The following is a 22,368-nucleotide window of genomic DNA, read 5'->3' as shown; positions in this document are numbered from 1 at the left end:
AGGGATGAAGGCTGTGACGTCTTTAAGTAAATATGGCATACACTGACTCCAGTTGCCAAAATGACATTTCATTTTCTAGCTGCACTGCAACACCATTATCTCTTCTCTTTAGCAGGAACACTTGTACCATGCCTGTAGGCTTGAAAGGTTTTTCCTAGAACTTCCCTCAAAGGTATCATAACAAGCACTTCATTCCTTTCAAGACCCTCATTTTGAATACTGAGGAAGATGACTTTTTTTCCCTTCAGAAACTAACCCTTACACAATTTAACCTTACAGTCATTTATAGCTCAGGTGGGAGTTTAGTAGCCAGGAGAAGGGAAAGGACAGAAAGAGATCATGGTGTAACTCCCTGTTATCTGAAAGTGCTTTGGGGGTTGTCAGGACAGGAGCTGGTGGCTATGGCATGCACCAGGAGCCTGGATCCCCAAGCTTTGCAGCACAGGCACTAATTCACAGATGATTTTCTCTAGATTCATCCAGTACAATTGTGATTGTAGGGGGTTTCAGCCCCTTTCTTAATATCCATGAGGGTCACCCCATCCCTGTGATGATGGGCAGGCTGCTCTGTGTAGATACTGGTGAGTGGCAATATACTCCTTTGAAAGATGAGAACTCTTTCTTTTCTTCTGTGGAGAAGAGGTAATAGTAGATCTGTTCTTTTTGTGTCTGCCATTGCTTTTCATTTGGTTTTCTTTAATGCAAGGTAGCACTGGAGGTCAAAGTGAACTATGGGGAGGAAGAAGCAGTGCTGCAAATTTGATTATACTCTATTCATCTTCATTTCTTGCCCTGATCTTCCCCAGCCCTTCAGTGCTATTTCTGTCTTAACTTAGGTAAGATTATGTTCAAAGAATGAGTACAGCCACGCTGTACAATCTGTCTTGCAGATGGCTTCTCCCCACGTCTACCCTACGGATCCCCCCATTTGTCTTTGTTCATGCTGGTCTGCAATCTCCCACCCACCACCCCATTAATAGCAAGTTAATGGAAGAATCCAGGCAGAGAAAGGCTCAGATTGATTATTCACCCTGTGTCTTTAAAAATCCACTGTCCAGGACCCAGTGCTGATAGTCCTGAAGGTAACATGCTGCATCCAAAAATTGTGTGGGAGAGAAAGCTCCAGCAGCACCCTGGAGAATGCTCCTCATGAAGCAATAGTAGGAACTTAGAGCCGGTCTAAGGAAAAGGCTAGCAAGTACTGTACTAAGCCCTGCTCTGTTCCCTTTCATGGGGTGAGGTAAGATTTTTTCTCTGATAATCATATAAATATCCTTCTTCTCTTTCGTATGGGTGTATATGTGCAGAATTGTTTCCCAGATCCCACCTCTCAGGCTTATAATAAATTTTCAAAGAATACTGGAGGTCATATGTAAAAGGGTGAAAAGACTACTGCCTTTGCCAACCTCAAGGCAGAGTCAGCTCTCCCTGTATTGCACCTGACAGATGTTTTACTGGAGGAGTGAAAAGGGCCTTAGAAACCTTCCCTAGAAGCAATTCTTTGACTAGCCTGGTTGATCCATGCCAGTAACTCCCTACTGTCCCTCAGCATAAAAGTACTATGCTTCTTCTGTATCTTTCTCATTGCAATTTAAACCCAAGATTTGCTGCCCTAGTAAAACTAGACATTGAAAAATTTATTCCCATTTTCCTTCCTAGTGTTCATTTCTGAAACATGAATTTTCTTAGCAGGTAGGAGAAAGAAGAGTCCTGGGTTTTGATCCTTGATCTGAAAGCAGCTGCTCTGCCTGGTGCAGTGTCCAGTCCTGTTTCCAGCTGGGTCTAAGCTCACACCTTGTGATTTAAGCATGGGTACCATCAGGCTCCTTGCAGCCTTCCTGCTTTCACCTTTAGAAAGCACTGGATTTATGAAGCCAGAAGAAAACACACCACCATTTTCTCTTTGCATGGTCAGTTTTCATCCCTTATATTTGTCCCTCAGCTGCAAGGCTCTCAAAAGCCTGAGTTGGGCACTTTGAAAACAGTAGATGATCAGCAACATGTTTCACAGCCAGGCATCACCTGTAGTTAACTGAAATCATAGAAACTGCAAAATCAGAGGCCAGGAGGGCACACATTAAATACAATTATCAAATGGCCCAGTAGCAGCAAGACTGTTTCTTCTCAGCAAAACTAAAATATTAGCTTTTAAGGAAAGTTCATTAGTGAAAGCTCCGGCAAATGTAGGCTCCAGCCACTCAAAGTGGGAGACATCAGCAGAGAAAAAGCTGCTAATAGTTAATCATGCTGTCTGACAATGGGCAACTGACTGATGTTCTGAATCACCTCTGAGCCTTCTCTATGCCGTCTGTAAAGAGATTTTACATTTTGTTTGACATAGTCTGAATCTCACTAATCAAATGTGAATAGCCCTACTCTGCCAAAGCACAGCTTTAGATGATTAGTGTCTTTGTAGATCTAGCTGTCAGAGCTGGTCCTATGAAAATAGCAGTAATAGTGAAAGCAGCAATAACAGAAATTCATGGGGTTTTTTTGTTTGTTTGTTTTTCTGTTTGTTTTTTGTGTGGTTTTTTTTTTTGTTTGCTGTATTTGCTCTTGAAAATGGTTCCATGGAATAAATTGCATAATAATTCACTGAGTCACTGATTGTGGTATTTTATTAGACTTGCTGATGGCAACTACAAATCTACTTTGTTAGACAAAAAGAAAACCATTTGTTTTAGAGGTTTTTACAGACTCCATCTCTAACATATACTGTCTGAGCAAAAAAGTATCTACAGCATTACCTTTACACCATGCAATGTGCAGGATTTGAGTCTTGCACAGATATAGTATCAGTATTTGAATCTTTTTACTGATAAACAATATTTTGTAATATGTGGCTTGAGAGCATGCAATTCTTCTTTTTTTTTGCTTGCCATCAGTGCTAGAGAAATGGTGCCAATGAAATTGTAGATGAGAGAGCCTGCAATCATCCCAATACACTTCAGCAGTTGTAAACTGGTTAAGACTCAAATCAATGTTCTGGTCCTCAACATTTCTTGAATGTGTTGAAAATTTAGTTTAATTGTGAGAGACAGTTGTCCTTTGTTGAGAAGTAAGTGAAAGACTTCTTTTAGTTTTGAATGGTATTAGACCCAATTGAACTTTCTTTTGGATGCTTAATAGAAAATACTTCAAGTTTATGCTTTTAAATGGATAACATTTAAACAGAGGCTATTTTAAGACTCAAAGCACAGTACGAGACTGGCTGAATGTTCTTCCATCCCCATGACTGTGTTCCTGTATTACTTGTGCAAACCTGGGAGAGATCAGTGATGCTTCAGCTTTATGCTAGGTTTATTATTTCTGTGAAATGATTTCATGTTGTTCAGTGTTAAAATGATCTTGTGACCTTCCATCAACAGATGGTGTAACTGTTTCAGAAGCACTAGCAAAAATTATTAGCTGTGTTGGGATGAGTGGTAGAGCTCAGCAGCATTTTCATTCTCATGTTTTATTTGCTGAAGAATATAGATTCAAACTCATTGAAACTATTGGCCAATTTGTGTGAAGCTCACTGAATTTTTTCACTTAATTATTTTCTAATAAAGTTGTATATTATTTTCCAAAGAGAGTATTTTGATTTCAGCAATAAATAAAATGAATGAAAGAAGATATTTTATCTCAGCTTTGAAAGCGAACATGAAAACCAAACATCTATGCAATTCAGAATGTGCTGCAGCAAATATAAGCTTGACTTGTCTTCTGATAATTGTCTTTTTGTACAGTGTGAGTATTCTGAGGTAATTTTTTTTTTTTTTTTTTACTGGAAGTTCTACAGCACCTTGCACTTCCTTCCAGAAAGAATTCAGTAAATACTAACAAGGAATACCAGCAAATACATTACAAATGCATTTTAAAATAAAACAGTATTTGTATACTTACTCTTGCAAAATTATTAATCAGAATCTGATAAAGCAGCTCATAGAAGTTGTTTTTCAGCACTGTGGTAGTTTGAATTTGTATCAGATATTTCTTATTCTGGCATAGATAATCTGTCTTCAAACAGCATTATTGTTCTTCCCTAATTCATTTTCATATCAAAAAGAAGTTCAAATACTATTGTTTTTGGAATTAAAAAAAAAACAAACCCCAAAACCCAGGAATTTTCTACTGATTTCTACATATATCTCTTTTTCTTATATTTCTTGCAAATAATCCTCCTTTTTTTTATTACATCAGTAACTGCACAGTGGCTGTGCCCTTATACTGTTTTCAGCTATACCTGATAAAGAGATAAAAATGAAAATGTTAGGCAACTGATCATGAAGATACAAATTAAGGTCAGTGGAAAGAAATTAAAGTGTATAGAAAATATAGCAGATATTGATATCATCCTACAGTCTTGCCTAAGATGATGAATTACATTTAAAGAGTACTTAGGTACCCTTGTGAATACAACATTTAATGAAGGCAATCTATGTCTTTCTGTCACTGGTATTTGGAATACCTTGTCCTGTTTTCCTCTATTATAAACCAGCTATCACCCCTTAAAGTGCTGATATGATTACATGATTTGCTTTCTTGTTCAACAGCTGTTCACAATCTGTTCCTGCAGATTATTTCTTCTCTAAACTTATACTAAGAGAGGGCCTAGAATGCCTTAGACCTTTTTGCTTGGAATTATAAAAATAAGAATTTATTAACATGATTCAAAGTTATTTATCTCTGAGACTGCACCATTCTAACACACTGAAAAAAAAGAATGAAATCTGACAGTGATTTTTCTGAGTGTTGTATGAGAAAGCTGTAAATGAAAAGAAGTTGTGGTAGACACTACAACTGAAAGCCTATTAGAAAAAGTGAGAGAAGGAATATTTTTAGCTATGATAAACATACCATATTTTAAAGCATAAAAACTAGGATAAAATCAGTGATACTGGTCTAAGTTTCATGCAACTGATTTTCAGTTTGCAGGTAAATTTCCTTATGAGTTAATGAAAATAAAATACAAATTCCAAATGCCAAAGAACGATAAAGAATATCTCACAAAGCTGCTGGATTTCTATGCTAAACAATTTATTCTTGTCAGAAAAGACTTTTCTTAGAGGAAAACAAATTAAAAATCTAAACTAGGATGTCATGAGGCCAGATGTTGCACCAGATAAATATTCCTTGTGCTTTTCAGTCATCACAAGAGAAGACTATATGCACAATCTAGATAAAACTCAAGTAGAAAAATCCTCTTACCATTATGCCACTTACTCTGCTTGTATTATTATTTTTTTTCTATTTATGCTGTAGGACAGCTAAACTGGGAATAAGTGCAACTGATGTACATCCTGAATCTACTTGATAGTCTAGAAACGGGAAAATGCAGCTGTTCCAGAAATCTAGCTTGTTCAGAGATCAAAGGAACTACTTCAACCTAAGGCCAGCCACAAAAGTAGAGAGAAACACAACCTATGGGATGTGTGCTCCCAAAACCCCTTTCTTATACCATAAAATAAGAGCTCAGTTTTGTACTTAGTAAAATAAGAGTAGCTTTAGGAATTTGAGAAACCCTCCGATGTAACAGATTTATTTTATTTTATTTTTTACATTATGAGTGAAATGAGAGAGAATAACAGTGCTTTACTAGCAACTGGAAAGTAGATACAACTATTTGTCTTTAATATCATTGAAAGCTGGCATATTTACAGAGCTCATTAGCCACCATTTGTTTTCTTAAAATTAGGGTAGGCATTGGCAATAGGGGAAATTCCCATCTTATTTATCTGTGCTCAAAAAGACATTCTTCCTAAAATAGTATAATTTTCTGAGACTCAGTTTCCCATGGTTAGAAATGCATTTTTAATCCAGTAAGGAAAAAGCACAAACGGCAGTTTCTTCCCCCTATGCTGCCAATAGCCTTGGTTTATCAGCACATCAAAAAAAGCCTTTGTAGCTTCTCTGATGATTTAAATATCTAGTTTATGCAACTGGATATGCAGATATCAACGCCCTTCACCAGATATCAGGTAATATAGCTCCACACATGAGCTGGACTAAGCTGTCAAAGAATGAATGACTTTGACTGGAAATTTGTGACCTACCACAAATGGCATAAACTAATGATAAAATTACCTTAGGAACTATTTCCTCCCATCAAATGTGTGCCTGGTGTCCTTTGGACTCATTTGGATTTCATTATAATTCTTTTTACTTTTTTCTTTTCCTCCCTAACTTACAGAAAAGCAACAACTTACAAGGATGGCAGTTCTTTTCTGGTCTAGCAAGTACCTTTCGGAGTAGGTGCAATCCAGCAAGAAACCCTTCTACTCCTGACTGCAAGAAGTCTTAGTATTCCAGTCAGCCCTGTGGAGAATTAGTGAACAGCGGCAGTAGAAAAGCAAGGGAGGGAGAATCAGACCAGAATTTTTATTTTTTTTTTTAAGCTGAATAAAACCTGAAAAACAATGCCAGCTCACAGTTTACTGCTGTGTGGTATATGTCTCATTAAAAAGGAAGCACAGAAATGAGCTGCATTAAAATACCTGTGGTAAATTGAAAATGGGTATCATACAGAAATCACACCAGTGTGAATTCGGATTTTAAAAGAACAAAACAAATTGACTCATTTGGAATTTGTAATTTCATGTATATCTCATGAGTACATAAAAGGAACTGTGAAGAAGATCAAGAATGCAAGTAGATGCAATATTACAGGAGCATTGCATTTAGGGTTTATTATAGCACTCTCAGCATCCCCTGATGCACTTCCATTCTTGAAATTCAAATTATTTACCTATCATTTAAGACTCTTCATAATTTGTACTGTCATCTGTTGTTGCCTGTTATGTCACCGTGATACAACTGGGATTTGATCAGTGGCTGAGCTGCTTTAACTCAATTAAGTATACTTGACAAACTGTGTGATATTCTCAGTTTCACAGAATTATTTTTAACTGTGACAACACATCATTGTCTCTTGACTACTAACCTAGATTGAATGATACTGGCTGATAGGGGAAACTATTTTGGCTAATACGTGTACATAGTTATAATTGAGAATGCATCATGCTATTAAGCTCCAACAACTGCTTTCCTGCTGTTATAAATGTCAGCTCCAACCTATGATAAAAAAATGCTCACAGCAGGGTTTCTAGTCACACTTCTTTGGACATTAAAACTCATTTTTCTAGCAGCCTAAATATTCTGAAATGCATACAGAGCTGATAGAGACTGAGTTCCTTCTCACAAGGTCTTACTGAGCCAGTTATACTAACCATTTAGACAGGAGCTGAGGTCTATCTCACAGTACTGAAAAGCAGACATTTGCATTGCTTCTATAGAAATTGCATTTAGGTTTTTCTTGTACAACTCAGTGAACATAAATACTTGTGTTTTTTTGGGGGGGAGAGATTACTATGTAAGTGCCTTGTAACTCAAGTTTCAATTCTAGCTCTTCAGTGGACAAGACCGGTTTTCTGGCTTTTCACCTCACATCTGTATTTGCAGTGATGCTTATGTTTTTTGAGTATGCAGGTATTCACTCAAAAAGCAAAACAGATTGCATATTTTCTAACTAGAATGACTTGTAAATGGTATGGCTGAGAGAGCTCCACAGTCCCTCAGTAGAGAGGCAAATCTTGTAAACAACACTTGCTGAGGTGAGAGCAAAAATCCTTACCACAGACTGCACCCATTATCTGTCAGGTGGCATCAGTAAGGACAGCCAAAGTATGGTACTAAGAGAAAGCTTAGTAACTTAGAGTACTAAGGGGAATCTACCATAAACAAATCTAAAGGGAGATTAGACATGAGAATAAACTACATCTTTGACAACTCTCCATGGTATTTGGGCTATTGTGTTTTGACAAAGCTTACACTTTCAATTGTCTTTCCCACCAAGACCTATATGTGTTAATGATAGAAATGAATGGAAGATTTAAAAGATTATTTTAATTTTCAAGAATGTCTGATTTTGTTCATATATATTATCACATAAATACTATATTTTATTTTTTTTCCTCAGACTTCTTTATTTGTGCCTTTTCTACCTTTTCATTCTTCACAGGAAAACAGGATAAAAGGAGATTTTTTTTCCTCTTAGCAGGTTGTGAAAAAGGCTGTGAAAAGTGGTTACCTATGAAAATAAAGTATCTTGGGAATAAGCATAACTTTTTTATCATCTTTCCATATTTTCAGTGTATTTAATCATAAAGCCTGTCTTTTCAATAGCAGGATGGCCTAGGAGAAAGGATTATGCATTTCAGCTACCATTCTTTCAGACTGTGATACAGTACAAGCATAAGTAACATCATGGCCTTAAGATCCAGAAGAACATTGGAAGGATGAGTGTAACACCAGAGAAAGGGGTAGCTACTGGAAAATTTTTGCATAAAAATTTTAACAACATTATTAGTCAGATTTTCATCTAATAATTGGATAATCTAGACTATTAGCACAATTGTAACCAGACTAATAACAACTGTTGTATTTTGACAAGATTATTAAATCTTTAACTGGTCTCAATAAATTCTTAGCTGCATATATCAAGTAAGACTTTGAGTGTAACAGCTATGCATTTTAAAATGCACTGCAACTAGGCTAAAGAAGTGGTTGTCTCACAGGCACATAATTTGAGGCAGAGAACAGTGTTGCTAGCCTCTGAACTTCACTGCTCTAGGCTAGCTTGGGTATTCCTGGATAGCTTCTACTGTGTGAGGTAAATCTACTTTTTCTCTAAAGTTCCCCATTTCATTCTTACAGGTATCTTATTACTGGACTGATGATCACTTTATTATTATAAAGGAGAGTACAAAGTAATGTAGCTACCTTAATCTAACTTAAGTATCATTAGTCACTTTTTGTTCACTCTGTTGAAAAGTCTTGTGAGGATCAATAAAGATAAGAAACACTTTGATGATGGAGGAGGAATGGTTGTCATCTTCAAAATTATTCTCAATGGATGCTGCAATGCAACAGGAGTCAACTCCTGCAATCCATTCAGAAGTTCAACAGACATGAATGAAATACTGATTTTAAGGACAATGTATGTAATTTTCATTTTGTTATATGCGATGCATGTACTGGGACTGGTGGGCCAGAACAGAGTGGCTGTCAAACCCTATCAATCAACCCATCACAAGAGGATGCTTCTTTTCACTGTAGGATGTCCAGCTATTCCTGTACTCAGCTGCTGCTGCAACCTGAAGAGCTTTTGATAGATACATTGGTAGCCAGGCTCTTCAGCCTGCTCTCAGTTGTGGCTGGGAACAGGCTGGCTCTAGACCACCTAGGAATTTTGTGTACTGATGCCTACATGGGATGACTGTACTCTCAAACACATTTGATCAGTCAGTTTTCTTTTTATTTCCAATGAACATTTTTCTTCCTGTGCAGAAATTGTTATAAAATTTGGTTTGTTCAGACACAGTTGCTAACTTGTAAGTGAGGGCGTGAATAAATGTATGTGGGAACAACCTGATATACGTGACTTGAAATAATATAATTCTGCACAATAAAAATAAATGAAGCTCTAATCCCTGGAGTGGTCATGTAATCTTCTTAGCTGTGGGGCTTCCTCCACTTGCATCCTAACCCACATAACGCTATGTGTGTCATCATACTGCTGAAAACCCCATTTCCAACCCACTTATAACACTTGTCCATCTGAATTCCTGCCTTGACATGGCACAAAGTGAGTGCACCTAGATGCAAACAAAAGGAATGCAGTCTGTATAGCTGACTCTGACGGTGTGAGTCCATGGCTCAGTAAGCAATACCGATGCAATGTGAAAGTCTGTCACAAAGAGGCTTATGCTATTTCAAAGCTACAAATGAAAAGAAATTGAGTTCACATGCTGCAGTGAAGCAAATCAAACCCCATAACATTTGTATTAATTGCGAGAAGCAGATAGTGCCTGGGAAGCAGAATAGCGGGTGGAAATACAATAAATCTTCAAGCTTAAATTTGGAAATGAGCCCAGGTTCTGGGACTTAGAGTCTGGTAGTACTTACTTTAAAATGTATAATTCTATCAGGAAAAAAAATCACTCTGGAAAGTATATTCTAGATCTTTGTTAGTTTTTCTTTGGACTTTAGCCAAACATTAATTTAAGGTCTAAGTACTATTTCACTTACTTTGATATCCACAGAGAATTGCATGTTCTTTTTTATAAGAACCAATGCTTGCAGGTTTTTTTCTTCTTGCTATTTAAAGATAAAATTAGTACAATATTTCTAGGATCTTTACTGAGATCCTAAATGAGGACAGAAAATAAGCTAGAAAAATATAACTAACTCAATTCATTAATTTGCCTCTTTCTCTTGTGGGCTACACAGGAGCAATAGTGCCAGGAACGCTAGTTCTTCTGTAAGATTTTAAAATAACTCCTAAATAATAAAAGGGAGTTTAAATGTAATTTCCCTGCCATTTTAATTTCTTTATGGAAATAAAGAACAACAAAGAATAACAGTACTCTTCATTATATCTAATATTGTATATTCTATTTAGGACAAAAAAATACATATAAATTTAAATTAATTGTACAGTGATTTGAAACTATTCTAGGCTTTTACCAATTAAAAGAAATGTTGAAATGTGGTGAAACATCACTGTGCAATGATGCTATACTAATTTCCTTTTCTGCTGAAGAAGCAGCAGCACAATTCCTGAGTTTATGACAATGCTGTGTTAGGTGAGGTAGCTGATGAACATTACTGCATGCACAGAGGGAGTCTTGGCCAGCAATTGTTTAGCAATAAAAGTACTATTGTTGCATCTCAGTATCAAACGTATATCAAAGGCCTGAAAGGATCTTGCTGAGAGAGGCAGGTAGTCTTACAGCTGTGGTGCTGACGAAATGTTGAATGTTTTCTCACATAAATAGGGTGAAGATCAGACTGCACATGTGCCAGGCAGCCATTGTGTTGTTTTGTTCTGTGAAATTTGCAATAGAAGGAAAGAGCAAGTGGCACAAAAAGATTAGCTGGTGTGGCTTTATTGGCTTCCCAAAAAAGCTGCTAAGAAAGGGGTTTAGTGAGTTACTACTAATTATGTCATGGGGAGATGACATGTCATTTGCAAGACTTTTTGGTGCTGCTAAAAGTTATTTGTTTTATGCCCTATGAACAATGTTTCTTTTGTTGAGTGGAAGGGCAAAGGCTCATGTTATTTGCACTGAATCATTTGCTCAACATCTTTGCTTACAAGCCAACAAAGTAAGGAAAAAGCAGAGGTATACTATTAAAATGAAGACATATATCTGCACTGAGAATTGATACAGCCACACAAGAAAAGATTTCTAATGGAAATGTAGAATATATTAACAAAATAAGGTTTGTGCTGCTACAGCTTAAGCTGTTTTCATGAGCAGATTTCAGATTTTTTTAATATAACAGCATGAATATCTATGCTTTTGCTGATAAAGTTATATGTCTGGGGGCAGGAAAAAACCTGATTCTAAAGACATTTGTAATGGCATTGTGTAAATTTCCAAACCCTTATTTTCCATGAAGATCCAACATTTTCTTTTCTCCTATTCCAGGTACACATGCATCCTCAGAAATATGTTACATATATATATATACACACACTATTTCTTTGCCAGGCTTTTCAAATCAAGTCTGACACAATTCTGTGCAAATCTGATAGAAGAAATGATTCAAACATATCAGGGCTTAAAACAAGCTCATTCTGATAGATGTCAGTCCAGCCTAATTTACTTGAGTTACTTTCTGGTAACTTAATTTGAATACCTTTTTTAGCCCAAGAGAGAGAAAGAGAATGCAGAAAAAAATAAAAGGGATTGTCTGGGTGACAGCGCACACAAACAGAGATACTAACTTGTCAAATGCTAGACCAGGTAAGATGTCCCTGCTGAATCCACAGCACTCTGGGAAGAAAGAGCAGCAGTTGCTCTGGTGTTTTCACAGAGCTACTTTGGGGATTCTCCTTTTCTACCTCTTCCTGTGAAGGCATTTGACATATGGTTCTAGTGCTGCTCAATTACACATCTCTCTTCCACCTCGCACAGCATTTTTCATATATTTGTCATTTCCTATTTTTAACTAGAATTATACTTTATTCATCCTTCCGCATAGCATATGTTATTAATTTTTATTAGGGAATGTAAAAGGTCTAGTCTATTATTTGTGAAGAGAGAAAGTTTAATCAGGATAGAACCTGTCTGAGAATGAGACATAAGAGCCCATTTTAAACGGTCTGATCGGCTACCAACATACTTTTTCCTGTGCACTGTAAATGTGTTTAGAACTATGCTATTTGATTAACTTGTAAAGTCTGAGAGTAGCTAGCAAATTCAATTATGGATTCAAATTACGTTACTAAATTGGCCTAATTTTTTAAAGTGATGAAGTGCCTTAAAAGAAAGGGATAATAAAGGTCTAAAGAGGAACCGGCAAGGACTCTAAAAACTCAATGAACATATGCATATCTTTGTTATGTAAATGGGTGTGCAGCTCCAAATACACTGATGAACATCAAAAATCCAGCTTTACATAACGTTTATATTACACCAGATTTAATTTCCTACATATTTGGAATCCACTGAAATACACTCTTATGATGACAGAAGATATTAGAAATCTGTTTTAACATTGCAACAAACAATAAATGTATTAACCATGTTAGGATGTAGTGCCTTTCCTGGAAGAAAGAAAGATCACTTAAAAAATTATTGAATGTCTGTGCAAGATATAGCAATAACTAGCCACAATACTGGCTTCTTCTGTTTGGGTCAACAACCAAGGTGAGGAAGGAAACCCCAGGAATAGCTCTGCAAGGTGCAATAGTAAAGTTGCTTTTTAAGAATCCCCTAGCGGTAAATGAGAGCGTGGGGAATGGACCTGCAAGTGGTGCATGCATAGACCAGCTCTCAGAGGCACTCATAGTATCAAGCAGTGACTCAGCATGGGTCACATCAGTGCCTACCACAGACAAGGAGCAGGAAGACCAGAGGAGACTTAAAGCTGCAGAGTCACTGCATGGACTCATGATTATTAATCCCCTGCTAGAACTTTTGACACTTGGCTTCAGGCCATGTTTAAATTCCTGCCTTCTGTGTTTGTGAGGTGTTACTGACGTTTCCCTTTTTTCAAGGATGGGAAGCATCTGCTCCAAGACAATTGTTCGAAATGAGCACTGGTTATGATGTGGATTTTCATGTACCCTTTCTATAGGATACCTCAATTTCTGTTCAGAGGTCCTTTCCTGCACTGAGAAAGAGCCCATAAGAATTGTCCTGCACATAAACCATGATCCAAACCTATACTGGCATTTTCAGTGCATCTCTGCATGAAGCAGAAAGAGTATCTAAGAGCTGAACAGCCCTCTGGAGTATCTATCTTTCTATTTTTCTCCAATAACTAAAAGCTTAGCACCTTAGCAGACTGGATCAGGACACACACATAAGTCCTTTTCATCCAGCCTTTTTTATTTTTTTTCCTGCAGAAGCTTATTCTCATCAATTGCTAAAAAGCTGGCACACTTTCCTGCAGCTGGTGAAGAAGAGTACCTGCTTGCATGCCTGTGAAGCACTGAGCTAACTCCTTGGGGACAGCCCTTTTCTGACAAAAGCAGTGTGCAGCTTCTGCAAACACTCAATTACATTTTCAAGATGAGAAAATAGAAATTCAAAGGCTGTCATGAGCAGACCTCTCTTTAAATTTCAAGTATTTTCAGAAAATAATTTCTTTTTAATTTTAAATGATTTGTAAGAAATAGCATAAAAGTGGAATGGCTCACTTTGTGGGTGAAACTTGAATGATGGCACAGGGTGAGGAGTTATGATGTGATCTGTGAGGTGGGTCTTTTACATGATGCAGGCTGGAGATTAAGGGAGGGGCACATACTGACAAATCAAAACAAATAGTTCTTGTCAAAACCAAGTATAGGCAGTGTGCGTTGCACAGGTCAAACATTAGCCAAATATTTCACAATTCATAGTACAACCTTTGACTGATGAGACTGTCACATAACAAATAGGACAGTTGGTAGTCTGTAAAAGGATGCTGCCTGCTGTCAAAAGAGTACTTGATTCACCCAGTTCAAAAGCAGGAGCTTTCCCACAGTCATTCAGGCATCCCTGCTTCCTGCTTCAGAGACTCCATCTCCTGGAAATAGCCTGTCAGGTCCCATCTGTTTTTTTGTGAAGCTGCCAGCCCCCTGAGAAAGGGTCTACCACTCCCATCTCCTATCTGATGCTGGAAAAACAAAGTGGAATAACCTCTGCAATCTGCCAGAAATTGGTTTCTTGAAAGAAAGGTCTCTGCTTCAGGGAGCTGCAATCTACCATACTTAGAGGAAAATTAGTTTTCTGAGTACAGTGCTTTCTTTGATGGTTGCTTCAGTCCTCCATGCCTACTCTTGCTCCTTCTCCTCACCATGTGGCCTGAGGGAGCTTAAGCTTAAATAACTCTTTAACAAGCAAAATTCAGAACACAAAATTTCTTATTACAGCAGGGATTGTGAGGGGAAGGAAATGATGTCAAAGTAATTTTCAGAGACTCTTTACCATTGCGATGGCAGTAAAAGTTTGCCTGAGCACTAAGCAGGCTGTGGCTGGTGTAATTAACAGCTGCGGTATTTGTCAGTACCTCAAAAAACAGTTAGTAGGTGCCCTATTTGATGACAGATTCATTAATCATTGGAAGCTTTCCTTCAAATTGATTTATCAGTCAAATAACTGTGCTTCACTATTACTTTACAGACGGCAATAATTTCACACAGTGTATTACAAACAAAGATAAACTGACATCCTGTGCCTTGAAGGACTTAGTGTCTCAATAACACAAGGCAAATATACACAGTAAAGACAGCATGGGGCAAAAACAAGGAAGAGATATTGGCCATGAGAACAAGGCAACAGAGAGTTTCGAGGAGGATTCTGGAATCAAGAAAAGTTGCTAATTGAGGAGGAGTCATAAGAAAACAAATTGCAAGTCACAAGAAAGAAAAACAATCTGAAAGAAAGGTTAAGGTGATCATAGTCAGAGTTGTTTACATAAATTCAAATGTTTGAAAAGTTTTAAGGCAAACCGGAGGCTTCAGGGTGATTCAGCAAACATCAAAAAAGGAGCAAGAGAAAGAGCACCATTTGGCAGGAAGAGCAAGGAAAACAAGAGAAAGGCTATAGAAATGAAGTTGTAAATATAAACCAGTTTTAGAAATGTAAAACTGGGCTCTTGGGAAATGATATAAAGAGGCCATCCAATTTAATGAGTTAGAGCATGCACAGTGAAGAGAAGAAAGAAAAGTGACCTAGTGTGCTGCATGGAGAAGTTTCAGAAGAGAAATGGAGGGGAGTTTGAAGAGATTGAATGGCACAGGATAGATAGTTTTTCTTGTGGCTTTTCTTTTGGTGATTTTTTTTTTCCTCCTAGAAAATCAGGTGATTTGGTGCATTTTAAAGGGATGGTGCATTTTAAAAGGATGCATTTAAAAGTATATCTTTGAGCCTGAATGAAATAGTGTCATAAATCAGATCAGAGTGCAATATTATCCAGTTAATTTACTATAGGAATTAAGTTACCTTATGGCTTCTGAAACATGGTTCATTGGCAGTGTCAGAGATAGGTTTCGATGTTGATGGACCACTGAGTTATTCTGATGTTTATATAATGACCATGTAACAATGTCTTTGCTGAATTTCTACGTCTGATTATCCAGACAGGACAGGCTGGATCTGAAGCTGAATACAGCCTAGTAAGTGACACAACCATTAAATCTTGACAACTTCTTTACATGTCATTTTTATGTTCTACAGCACATCAGCTGAAGATCTCTTCTATATAGACTGCTGTGAGTTCTGCCTCATTCATTTCTAAGAAATACTGTGACTGTGAGGCAGTTAGCCAAGTTAAACTTTATGAAATCATTATATAGATAAACATACACACACATACATGTATGTTGTCATATGTAAGCCTTTGCTTCCTTCTAAATTTGCTCTTTCCTTAATTGTGCTACAGCAGAGGATCATTTTATAGAGATATTGAATACTAGGTCCTAAGTAGGAATAGATGCCAGCATCAAGAATCTTAGCTGACTTTAAACCACTTCCAAGCACAGTTAAAAGTGCTGTCATGACCTCTTTCTGTCTAAGCAGTAGAGACACAAGTGAAACTCGCTACTAAATTTTAGAGCAAAAGTACTGAAGGACTGGTCTAAAACTATGTCAGCTTTTGTCAGAATTTCCTAATGCTTAACATTTATTTGTACTTTAACTCTCGAGTATTCTTGCACTACTGAAACTCTCTAATGTTTCCATGGAAACTTGAGAGTTCCCACAGATGGAGGGAAGACATTACTTTTGCTGGCAATGTTTTAACTCAAATTATCTGGGCAGAAGAGGTATTTCTTTTCATGTCCTGAAAGACATGAAAGTCTTTTAAAAGTTTCTATTACATGAAAATGATGCAAAATTTTGTCAAAAAGAATACTCCCAAGATATTCAATGTTACTAAAAAGCAAAACAAACTGTGAAACATTAGGATAATTAATACACACTTATTCAAAGGTATCAATAAGCAATGGAAATGCCATTACTAGATGAAAAGTATGAGTCTTTAGATATAGCACATATTGCTTTCCTGTGCTTTTTATGTAACGGGTATCATGCTAGCTAATGACACCAATTATTTAAAAATTAGGCACACAATACTGCATACTTCATATTAATTATATTCAGATGGAGTTGCTATCAGCTGCACTTGAGGGCCAGAAATGCTTTAATAAATTCTACATGTGCCTTCAGTGTTTTCTCTAGGGTTGTATTTTTTTAATGCTTACTCTTTTAGTGAGGAATCTCAGGCATAAAAAATTTAAAAGGTCAATTTTATGATGAAATACATGAGCCTAGATATTCCAAATGGCACCCTAGACTGCAGAAGCTAATTGCTTTTTGATAGAAGAACTCTCTTAAGTGCTCATGCTGGAAACAGGTTTGTGTGAAAAGCAGGATGCATCTCTAGCCTGCTTCCAAGCCTGCTGTGATTTGTTGAGATGAGCGACGCTGTAAGAAATAGAAATCACCTGGAGCCTGTTAATATTATAATCAAGTGAAAGCACAATTACTACTGTCTTAATCCATCTGTCTGTATGCATCCGCTACACTTCCAATCACCTGCTTTAGTCACAGGTGCATTATTATTGAGATGACATTGAAAACGGTCCAGCCCTGTGCATGCTCCAAATTGCTGTAACTCTTCCATGGCAGTCTGTCTTTCTCTGTAGCTTTAGCGTGGAATTTGTAAAGGAGAGCAAACAAAAGGCCCACATTGCACGAAGTACAGCCAAAGTGCCTTTGTGTGTGGAGGCTGGCTGAATGATGCCCAAGTTTATATTAACAGGCTGAAATTTTGACAAGTGCCATCTACGTTAAATAAGGTTAAAAAAAAATCAAATAAATTCACTGTATTCTCGTAACTCATGTGAAGCTCAGTAATGTTCAATAGATCCTATGTCATGTATCTGGAATGCTGAAGTAGCATTGGTAAACAAACATGCATTTTTAGTATATGATGGCAGTTCTACAAAGACAATCTGGCAGCATATGATACTTAATTTCTGATTTCATCCTGAATAGGATTTGATATTCTAAGTGATTGAATCAAGAAACAATAATTATACATTATAAAACCAAATTACAACAACAACAGCATCAACAACCAAGAAATAACAACTGCAACAAACAACACCAGTACTAACTTTTGATTTAGAAGAAGAAAGAGGAAGAAATGAACTAAGGTAATGTTTTCAAATTTCAGTAGACAACCAGACAGAGGAATGTTGGATGGTGTAACAGTTCAGACGTTTACCATTTCCAGTTGATAGGTCTTTTTCATGTGAAATTTAAGTCTCTCAAACAATCTTTGAAAAAAATTTGAATCTGAATTTTACCATCTGAGTCTTTGGTTTGTTCACTGTTGCATATAAAAAAATAGCAATGATGGGATTTGTATAAAAAAGATCTTGATATATACTAACAGAGACTCTTAAAATCCATTTTGAAAATTATCTGAAAAATGGATTTTTGAAGGTAATTGTAAATAGTGGAAAACAATGGTAAGCTCTTGAATGCCTCCTTAAGATATTAAAAATAAAATTTTAAAAAAGAGCTAGCTTTTCCCATATGATAGTAATCTACTCTCTATGTTCATGTGCAGAAACCAGGAGTTCACATTCTGTAATCTTACAGCAGTTTAGCTCTTGACCCAGTATTTGGAAGACACAAAACTTGAACCTAGTGTTTATTAGACACTAAAGGTTCTGATACGGCAACTATATCCTTCTAGATCCTATTGCATGTTTAGAGGCTCCAAACACTGCTTGTACTTTTCCAGCTGCCAGTCTGGGAAAGAAAAAAACTTTAAATAGTCTTTCGCAAAAGTGCTAATCTTTAATTTCAGTGATGTGTTGTTTAAACACCTGAAATTAGAGGAAGAATCTTAAAACTCTGGGATGATCTATCCAGCTGCATAATCAAACTCAAAAATGCCACTGAATTGCTCTATGAGGCAGTTAATGACCTAAACGCTTTTCATACCCTCTTCAAAATTCCCCCTGAGACTTGTTCAAAGCTTCCTGCACTGAGCCGAGCTCTCTAAGGAGCTGTGGATCAAAGAAAGCCTGTTGCTCTTAAGTGTGTTAGAGCTGAGAAAGGCGCCTTTGCAAAGTTCAGCCCAAAGTTCAGAGCTGTTCTGAGATCACACTCCCTGGATTAAACATAGCTCAGTTGCAGAGCACTATTCAGTCTGCTGATGGCAATTGTCATCTGTGGCTGTCCCTTGTCTGGAAATAGGTGGGATTCATTTCATTATTCTGTTAATACACAAATTCTTGTTAGTATCCAAGTTGAGTTTATACATCACCCACTATCCAAGGTGATTTCCAGCAAGTACTTAAAAGGATAATAACTTTGAATGACTTTTCAAACCAATCTGCTGTTTTTTACTTCTTTTTTTTTTTTTTTTTAGTTCATGGAAGATTACACAGGGAAACAAAACAAAACAAAACAAAAAATAAATGTTTTTTCTTGCTCATGTTCTTCTAGGGTTTTTTTATATAATTAAAATGAATCAGCAAGTTTAAAGAAGCTGAGCAGCTATAAAAAAGCAACATTTCAGGATGAGAATACAACATAGTACGGTGGGATTTTATTTGTCCACAATATTTAAAAATAATAGGATTAAACAACTACTACTTCTAGTTATTTTTAGGCTCTTCACTGTGAACCTCCCATTGGCAGTACTATTTCCAAGATCAAGCAGACACTGAAAATGCAGCACATTTGCAGCTTACCTATGTTTTACAGTATACCCAGTATCATCATTCTTAATGACATTAACCTCTTACAGTTAGTCAGTTTCACAACTCATAAAGGTATAAATGTGCAAAGAAAAGGACCTAATACTTCAGAAAATGACTGTTTAGTTCATGCAGTTTACACTCCTGTAAAATCTTCTGCATTGTTATATTCTGATTGTTGCAGCAGGAAGCAATCATCATGGCAAGAAAGAGCTAACAGCTGGGGGAAAAATGCTTTTCTTATGACACAGTGATTTTAGAAATATCTTTACAAAACACAAAGCCACTGAAACCTAAAATGTAGGTTCAGACAGAGCACAAAACAATGATTTAGGAGATTAATGCTTTTGAAGATGAGATCAATTCACACAATTCGTAACAGAAAATGTTTGCAAGTGTCCACTGCAATCTTTGAAATGTATCTGGGTTATATCTTTTGTACAGTTGGTATCTGCCAAAGCAAAATTTCTACAGGCATCTCTAATGGAGAATCACCTGAAAATGAGGCAAGTACCACCAGCTGATACAGCAAATGCCAAGTGGCTATTTAGCAATACCAGCTCATAGTAGACACACAGAGAAAAAATATTTCCCTCCCTTCTCCCATTTGTATCTAAATCTTTAGGACACTTAATCGTTTCCTAAAAGCAGGGATGGAGAAAGCAGTCTATTATTCCCTGACAGACTGCAAAGTATTGTCCATATTGACAATTGGTTTTGTATAGGCAGGCTGCAGAAGCAGCAAATCCTATTAACCTGTTCAAAGTCAAATGAAGACATTTTTATTACACGCAGTGGTGAAAGAAGATGACATCAAAGAAAGGTTAAATGGATGCACAGCTATTAGTTTATGCACAGTTACAATTGGAAAATCACCCCAAACCTTTCTATCACCTGTTTGTGCCCTTCAGGATATTAACTATATCCCCCAAGTCTAACTAACTGATCGTTCAAATGTTATCTTCTGTTCTGCCAATGCTAATTTTTGAGATAAAAAAATCAATTTCATGCTAACAGGACTACTACAGAAAATGCTTGTGTTATACTACGGTTTTACTAATGCACTCTTCCTCTACCCCAAACATATGGCATTTTCTGTGTACAGACCACTCTGGAGATTTACTGTAATTATGTCATGATGTGCTTATTGTTATGGATTCAGCAGCCTTTTTGCATCTCTACCTGCTTTGTTCAAGAGCAGCTGCTAGCTTCAAGCTGTTGCCTGCTTCCAGTGGCAAAAGCTGAATGAAGGAGTGCTTTCTAGGGAAGACATGTTTTGAAGCAGACATACTGACAATAAACCAGTTCACTAGGGAGGCATAACATCGACTGGATAAAAGTCGAGTAATCATTCTATGATAATTTACTGAAGCTGGGTGCAATTTGCACTAAACTAAAAATTCCCTCTGCTGCTGATGTCGGACTTGGAGGCCTTTAACTGATAAAGTGTGGCATTTGCTTTTATGAAGTAGCTGATCTTTGGAGATTCATTAAACCTTATTATTTCTTCTTATGCATAAATGACTATTAATACTTACTCACTGAATGAGAGGAATAGCAAGAACAGGATTATCTGAAACAAGGCTCGACAGTCCTTCTCTTCCACCTACTCTCCCTGCTCATCATGATTGACTACAGTGAATTCAATTACTAAGGAAAGCCTTGTCAATCTCTTGGTAAAATGATGAGTGCTTCAGATGAGACTGCCAGGCATCGCCTTGATTTCTGTGCCTGGTTTTCATTGTGTATCACCTTTGTCCAGTCAGTCTGCACTCCTCCCAGCTTTTGGTGGGAGTGAAGAGGACTGGAGGATACAAATCCTTGTCAGTAGCCACTTCCCAATAGAGCACTCACAGAAATCAGGGCTGTTTGTATGGCAGTTTACCTAAATCGGAAACGGAATTCTGCCTCAGTCAAAGATTTATTTACTCTAATATTTAGGAGAAAAGTATGTGGAAGAGGAAACTAATTAGGAAGAACAATAGGTGCAAATATGCATGAGATTTCTCTGTTGTGCTCTTGTTACACCCCCCTCACTACAAATGGCAGCTATTAATGTTTTATTGACTTGAACCTCTGGGGTAGATTCCAGATGTCATTACTTGATCATGTCTACATATAAGAAAAAATAAATTCTGTCATGTCAATGTTAAATTCCCATCTATGGCAATGATCTTGACCAGAGAAACAGTCCTGATTTTGCAGATGCTTTTTTGCTTCAGCTGGGGACTATGTTTGCAGGAAACTCAGACATCCCAAAATGAAATAAAGCAGAGGAAAATTCCCAACATTTCATTACTAATTTGTATGTGTTAAGAAATAGCTATTTGCTTTACCATGTTCAGAACAGAATGGAGGTTAAGTTGGCAGAGCTCAAGGGTAGAGTTGAAAGAATACTGCCTGCTCAGAAAAAAAATTTGCTGTATTGCTTTTGAAAACATGAATTACTTTATGCCAATCAGTTTCAAGATATCTCAGTAGTGTTGCAGTTTAGGTGAATGGTGCTGCTCAGGAGCACATCTTGAAAGCCCCCAAACACATAAGTGATGCTCTCCTCCTGTCCAACCAGTGCTAAATATAACGTCTATTAAAAATGTGGTGAAATTGGATTATGTTGTCTGAGAATATGTGCAAAGAGCAGATTACCTCTGATTTCAAAGGGAGAGACCTTTTTCTCAGTTGGATGGAACAATGATGTTTTTCACTAATGAATAGTACCTGTCGTTTAAAATCTGGACTTACGGGTTAAAGCTTCAGCAAATTAATGATAAAAAGTTATAGCAGGCTCTACTATCCTTAGAATTGAAGCACTGCATAAGTCAGAGTGCAAGGAGTCCTTAGGACATGTCTACAGAGGGTCTTTCTATTGCACACATTGTTTTGCATGCTATATAAGCACTAAGAAATTGGTTTTCATAGATAAGGCTATATTTTTATGTACTTAATTCATCTTTTGCACAGGAAGCTGTGCTAACAGCACACAAAAAAGAAACATGAAATATACTACAGAAAATACTATACTAGTTTCAACACAAATTTGAAAGCCTTACCTGAAAGCCAGCCACAGTACTGGCCTTTTCTGCATTTTTTTGCCGATTTACTATGAGTTT

At 36.9% G+C, this 22,368-nt stretch overlaps 1 protein-coding gene across 2 annotated transcripts in view; it reads right to left on the bottom strand.

Annotated features, from left to right (window-relative positions):
- Positions 1–22,368, bottom strand: part of NKAIN2 (sodium/potassium transporting ATPase interacting 2) — a 556,572-nt gene that overhangs the window by 46,635 nt on the left and 487,569 nt on the right. The window lies entirely within an intron of this gene.

Source organism: Melopsittacus undulatus, chromosome 3, assembly GCF_012275295.1.
Source record: "Melopsittacus undulatus isolate bMelUnd1 chromosome 3, bMelUnd1.mat.Z, whole genome shotgun sequence".
Taxonomy (NCBI): Eukaryota; Metazoa; Chordata; class Aves; order Psittaciformes; family Psittaculidae; genus Melopsittacus; species Melopsittacus undulatus.
The sequence above is the reverse complement of the archived record's forward strand: the minus strand, read 5'-3'. Positions and strand labels throughout refer to the sequence as shown.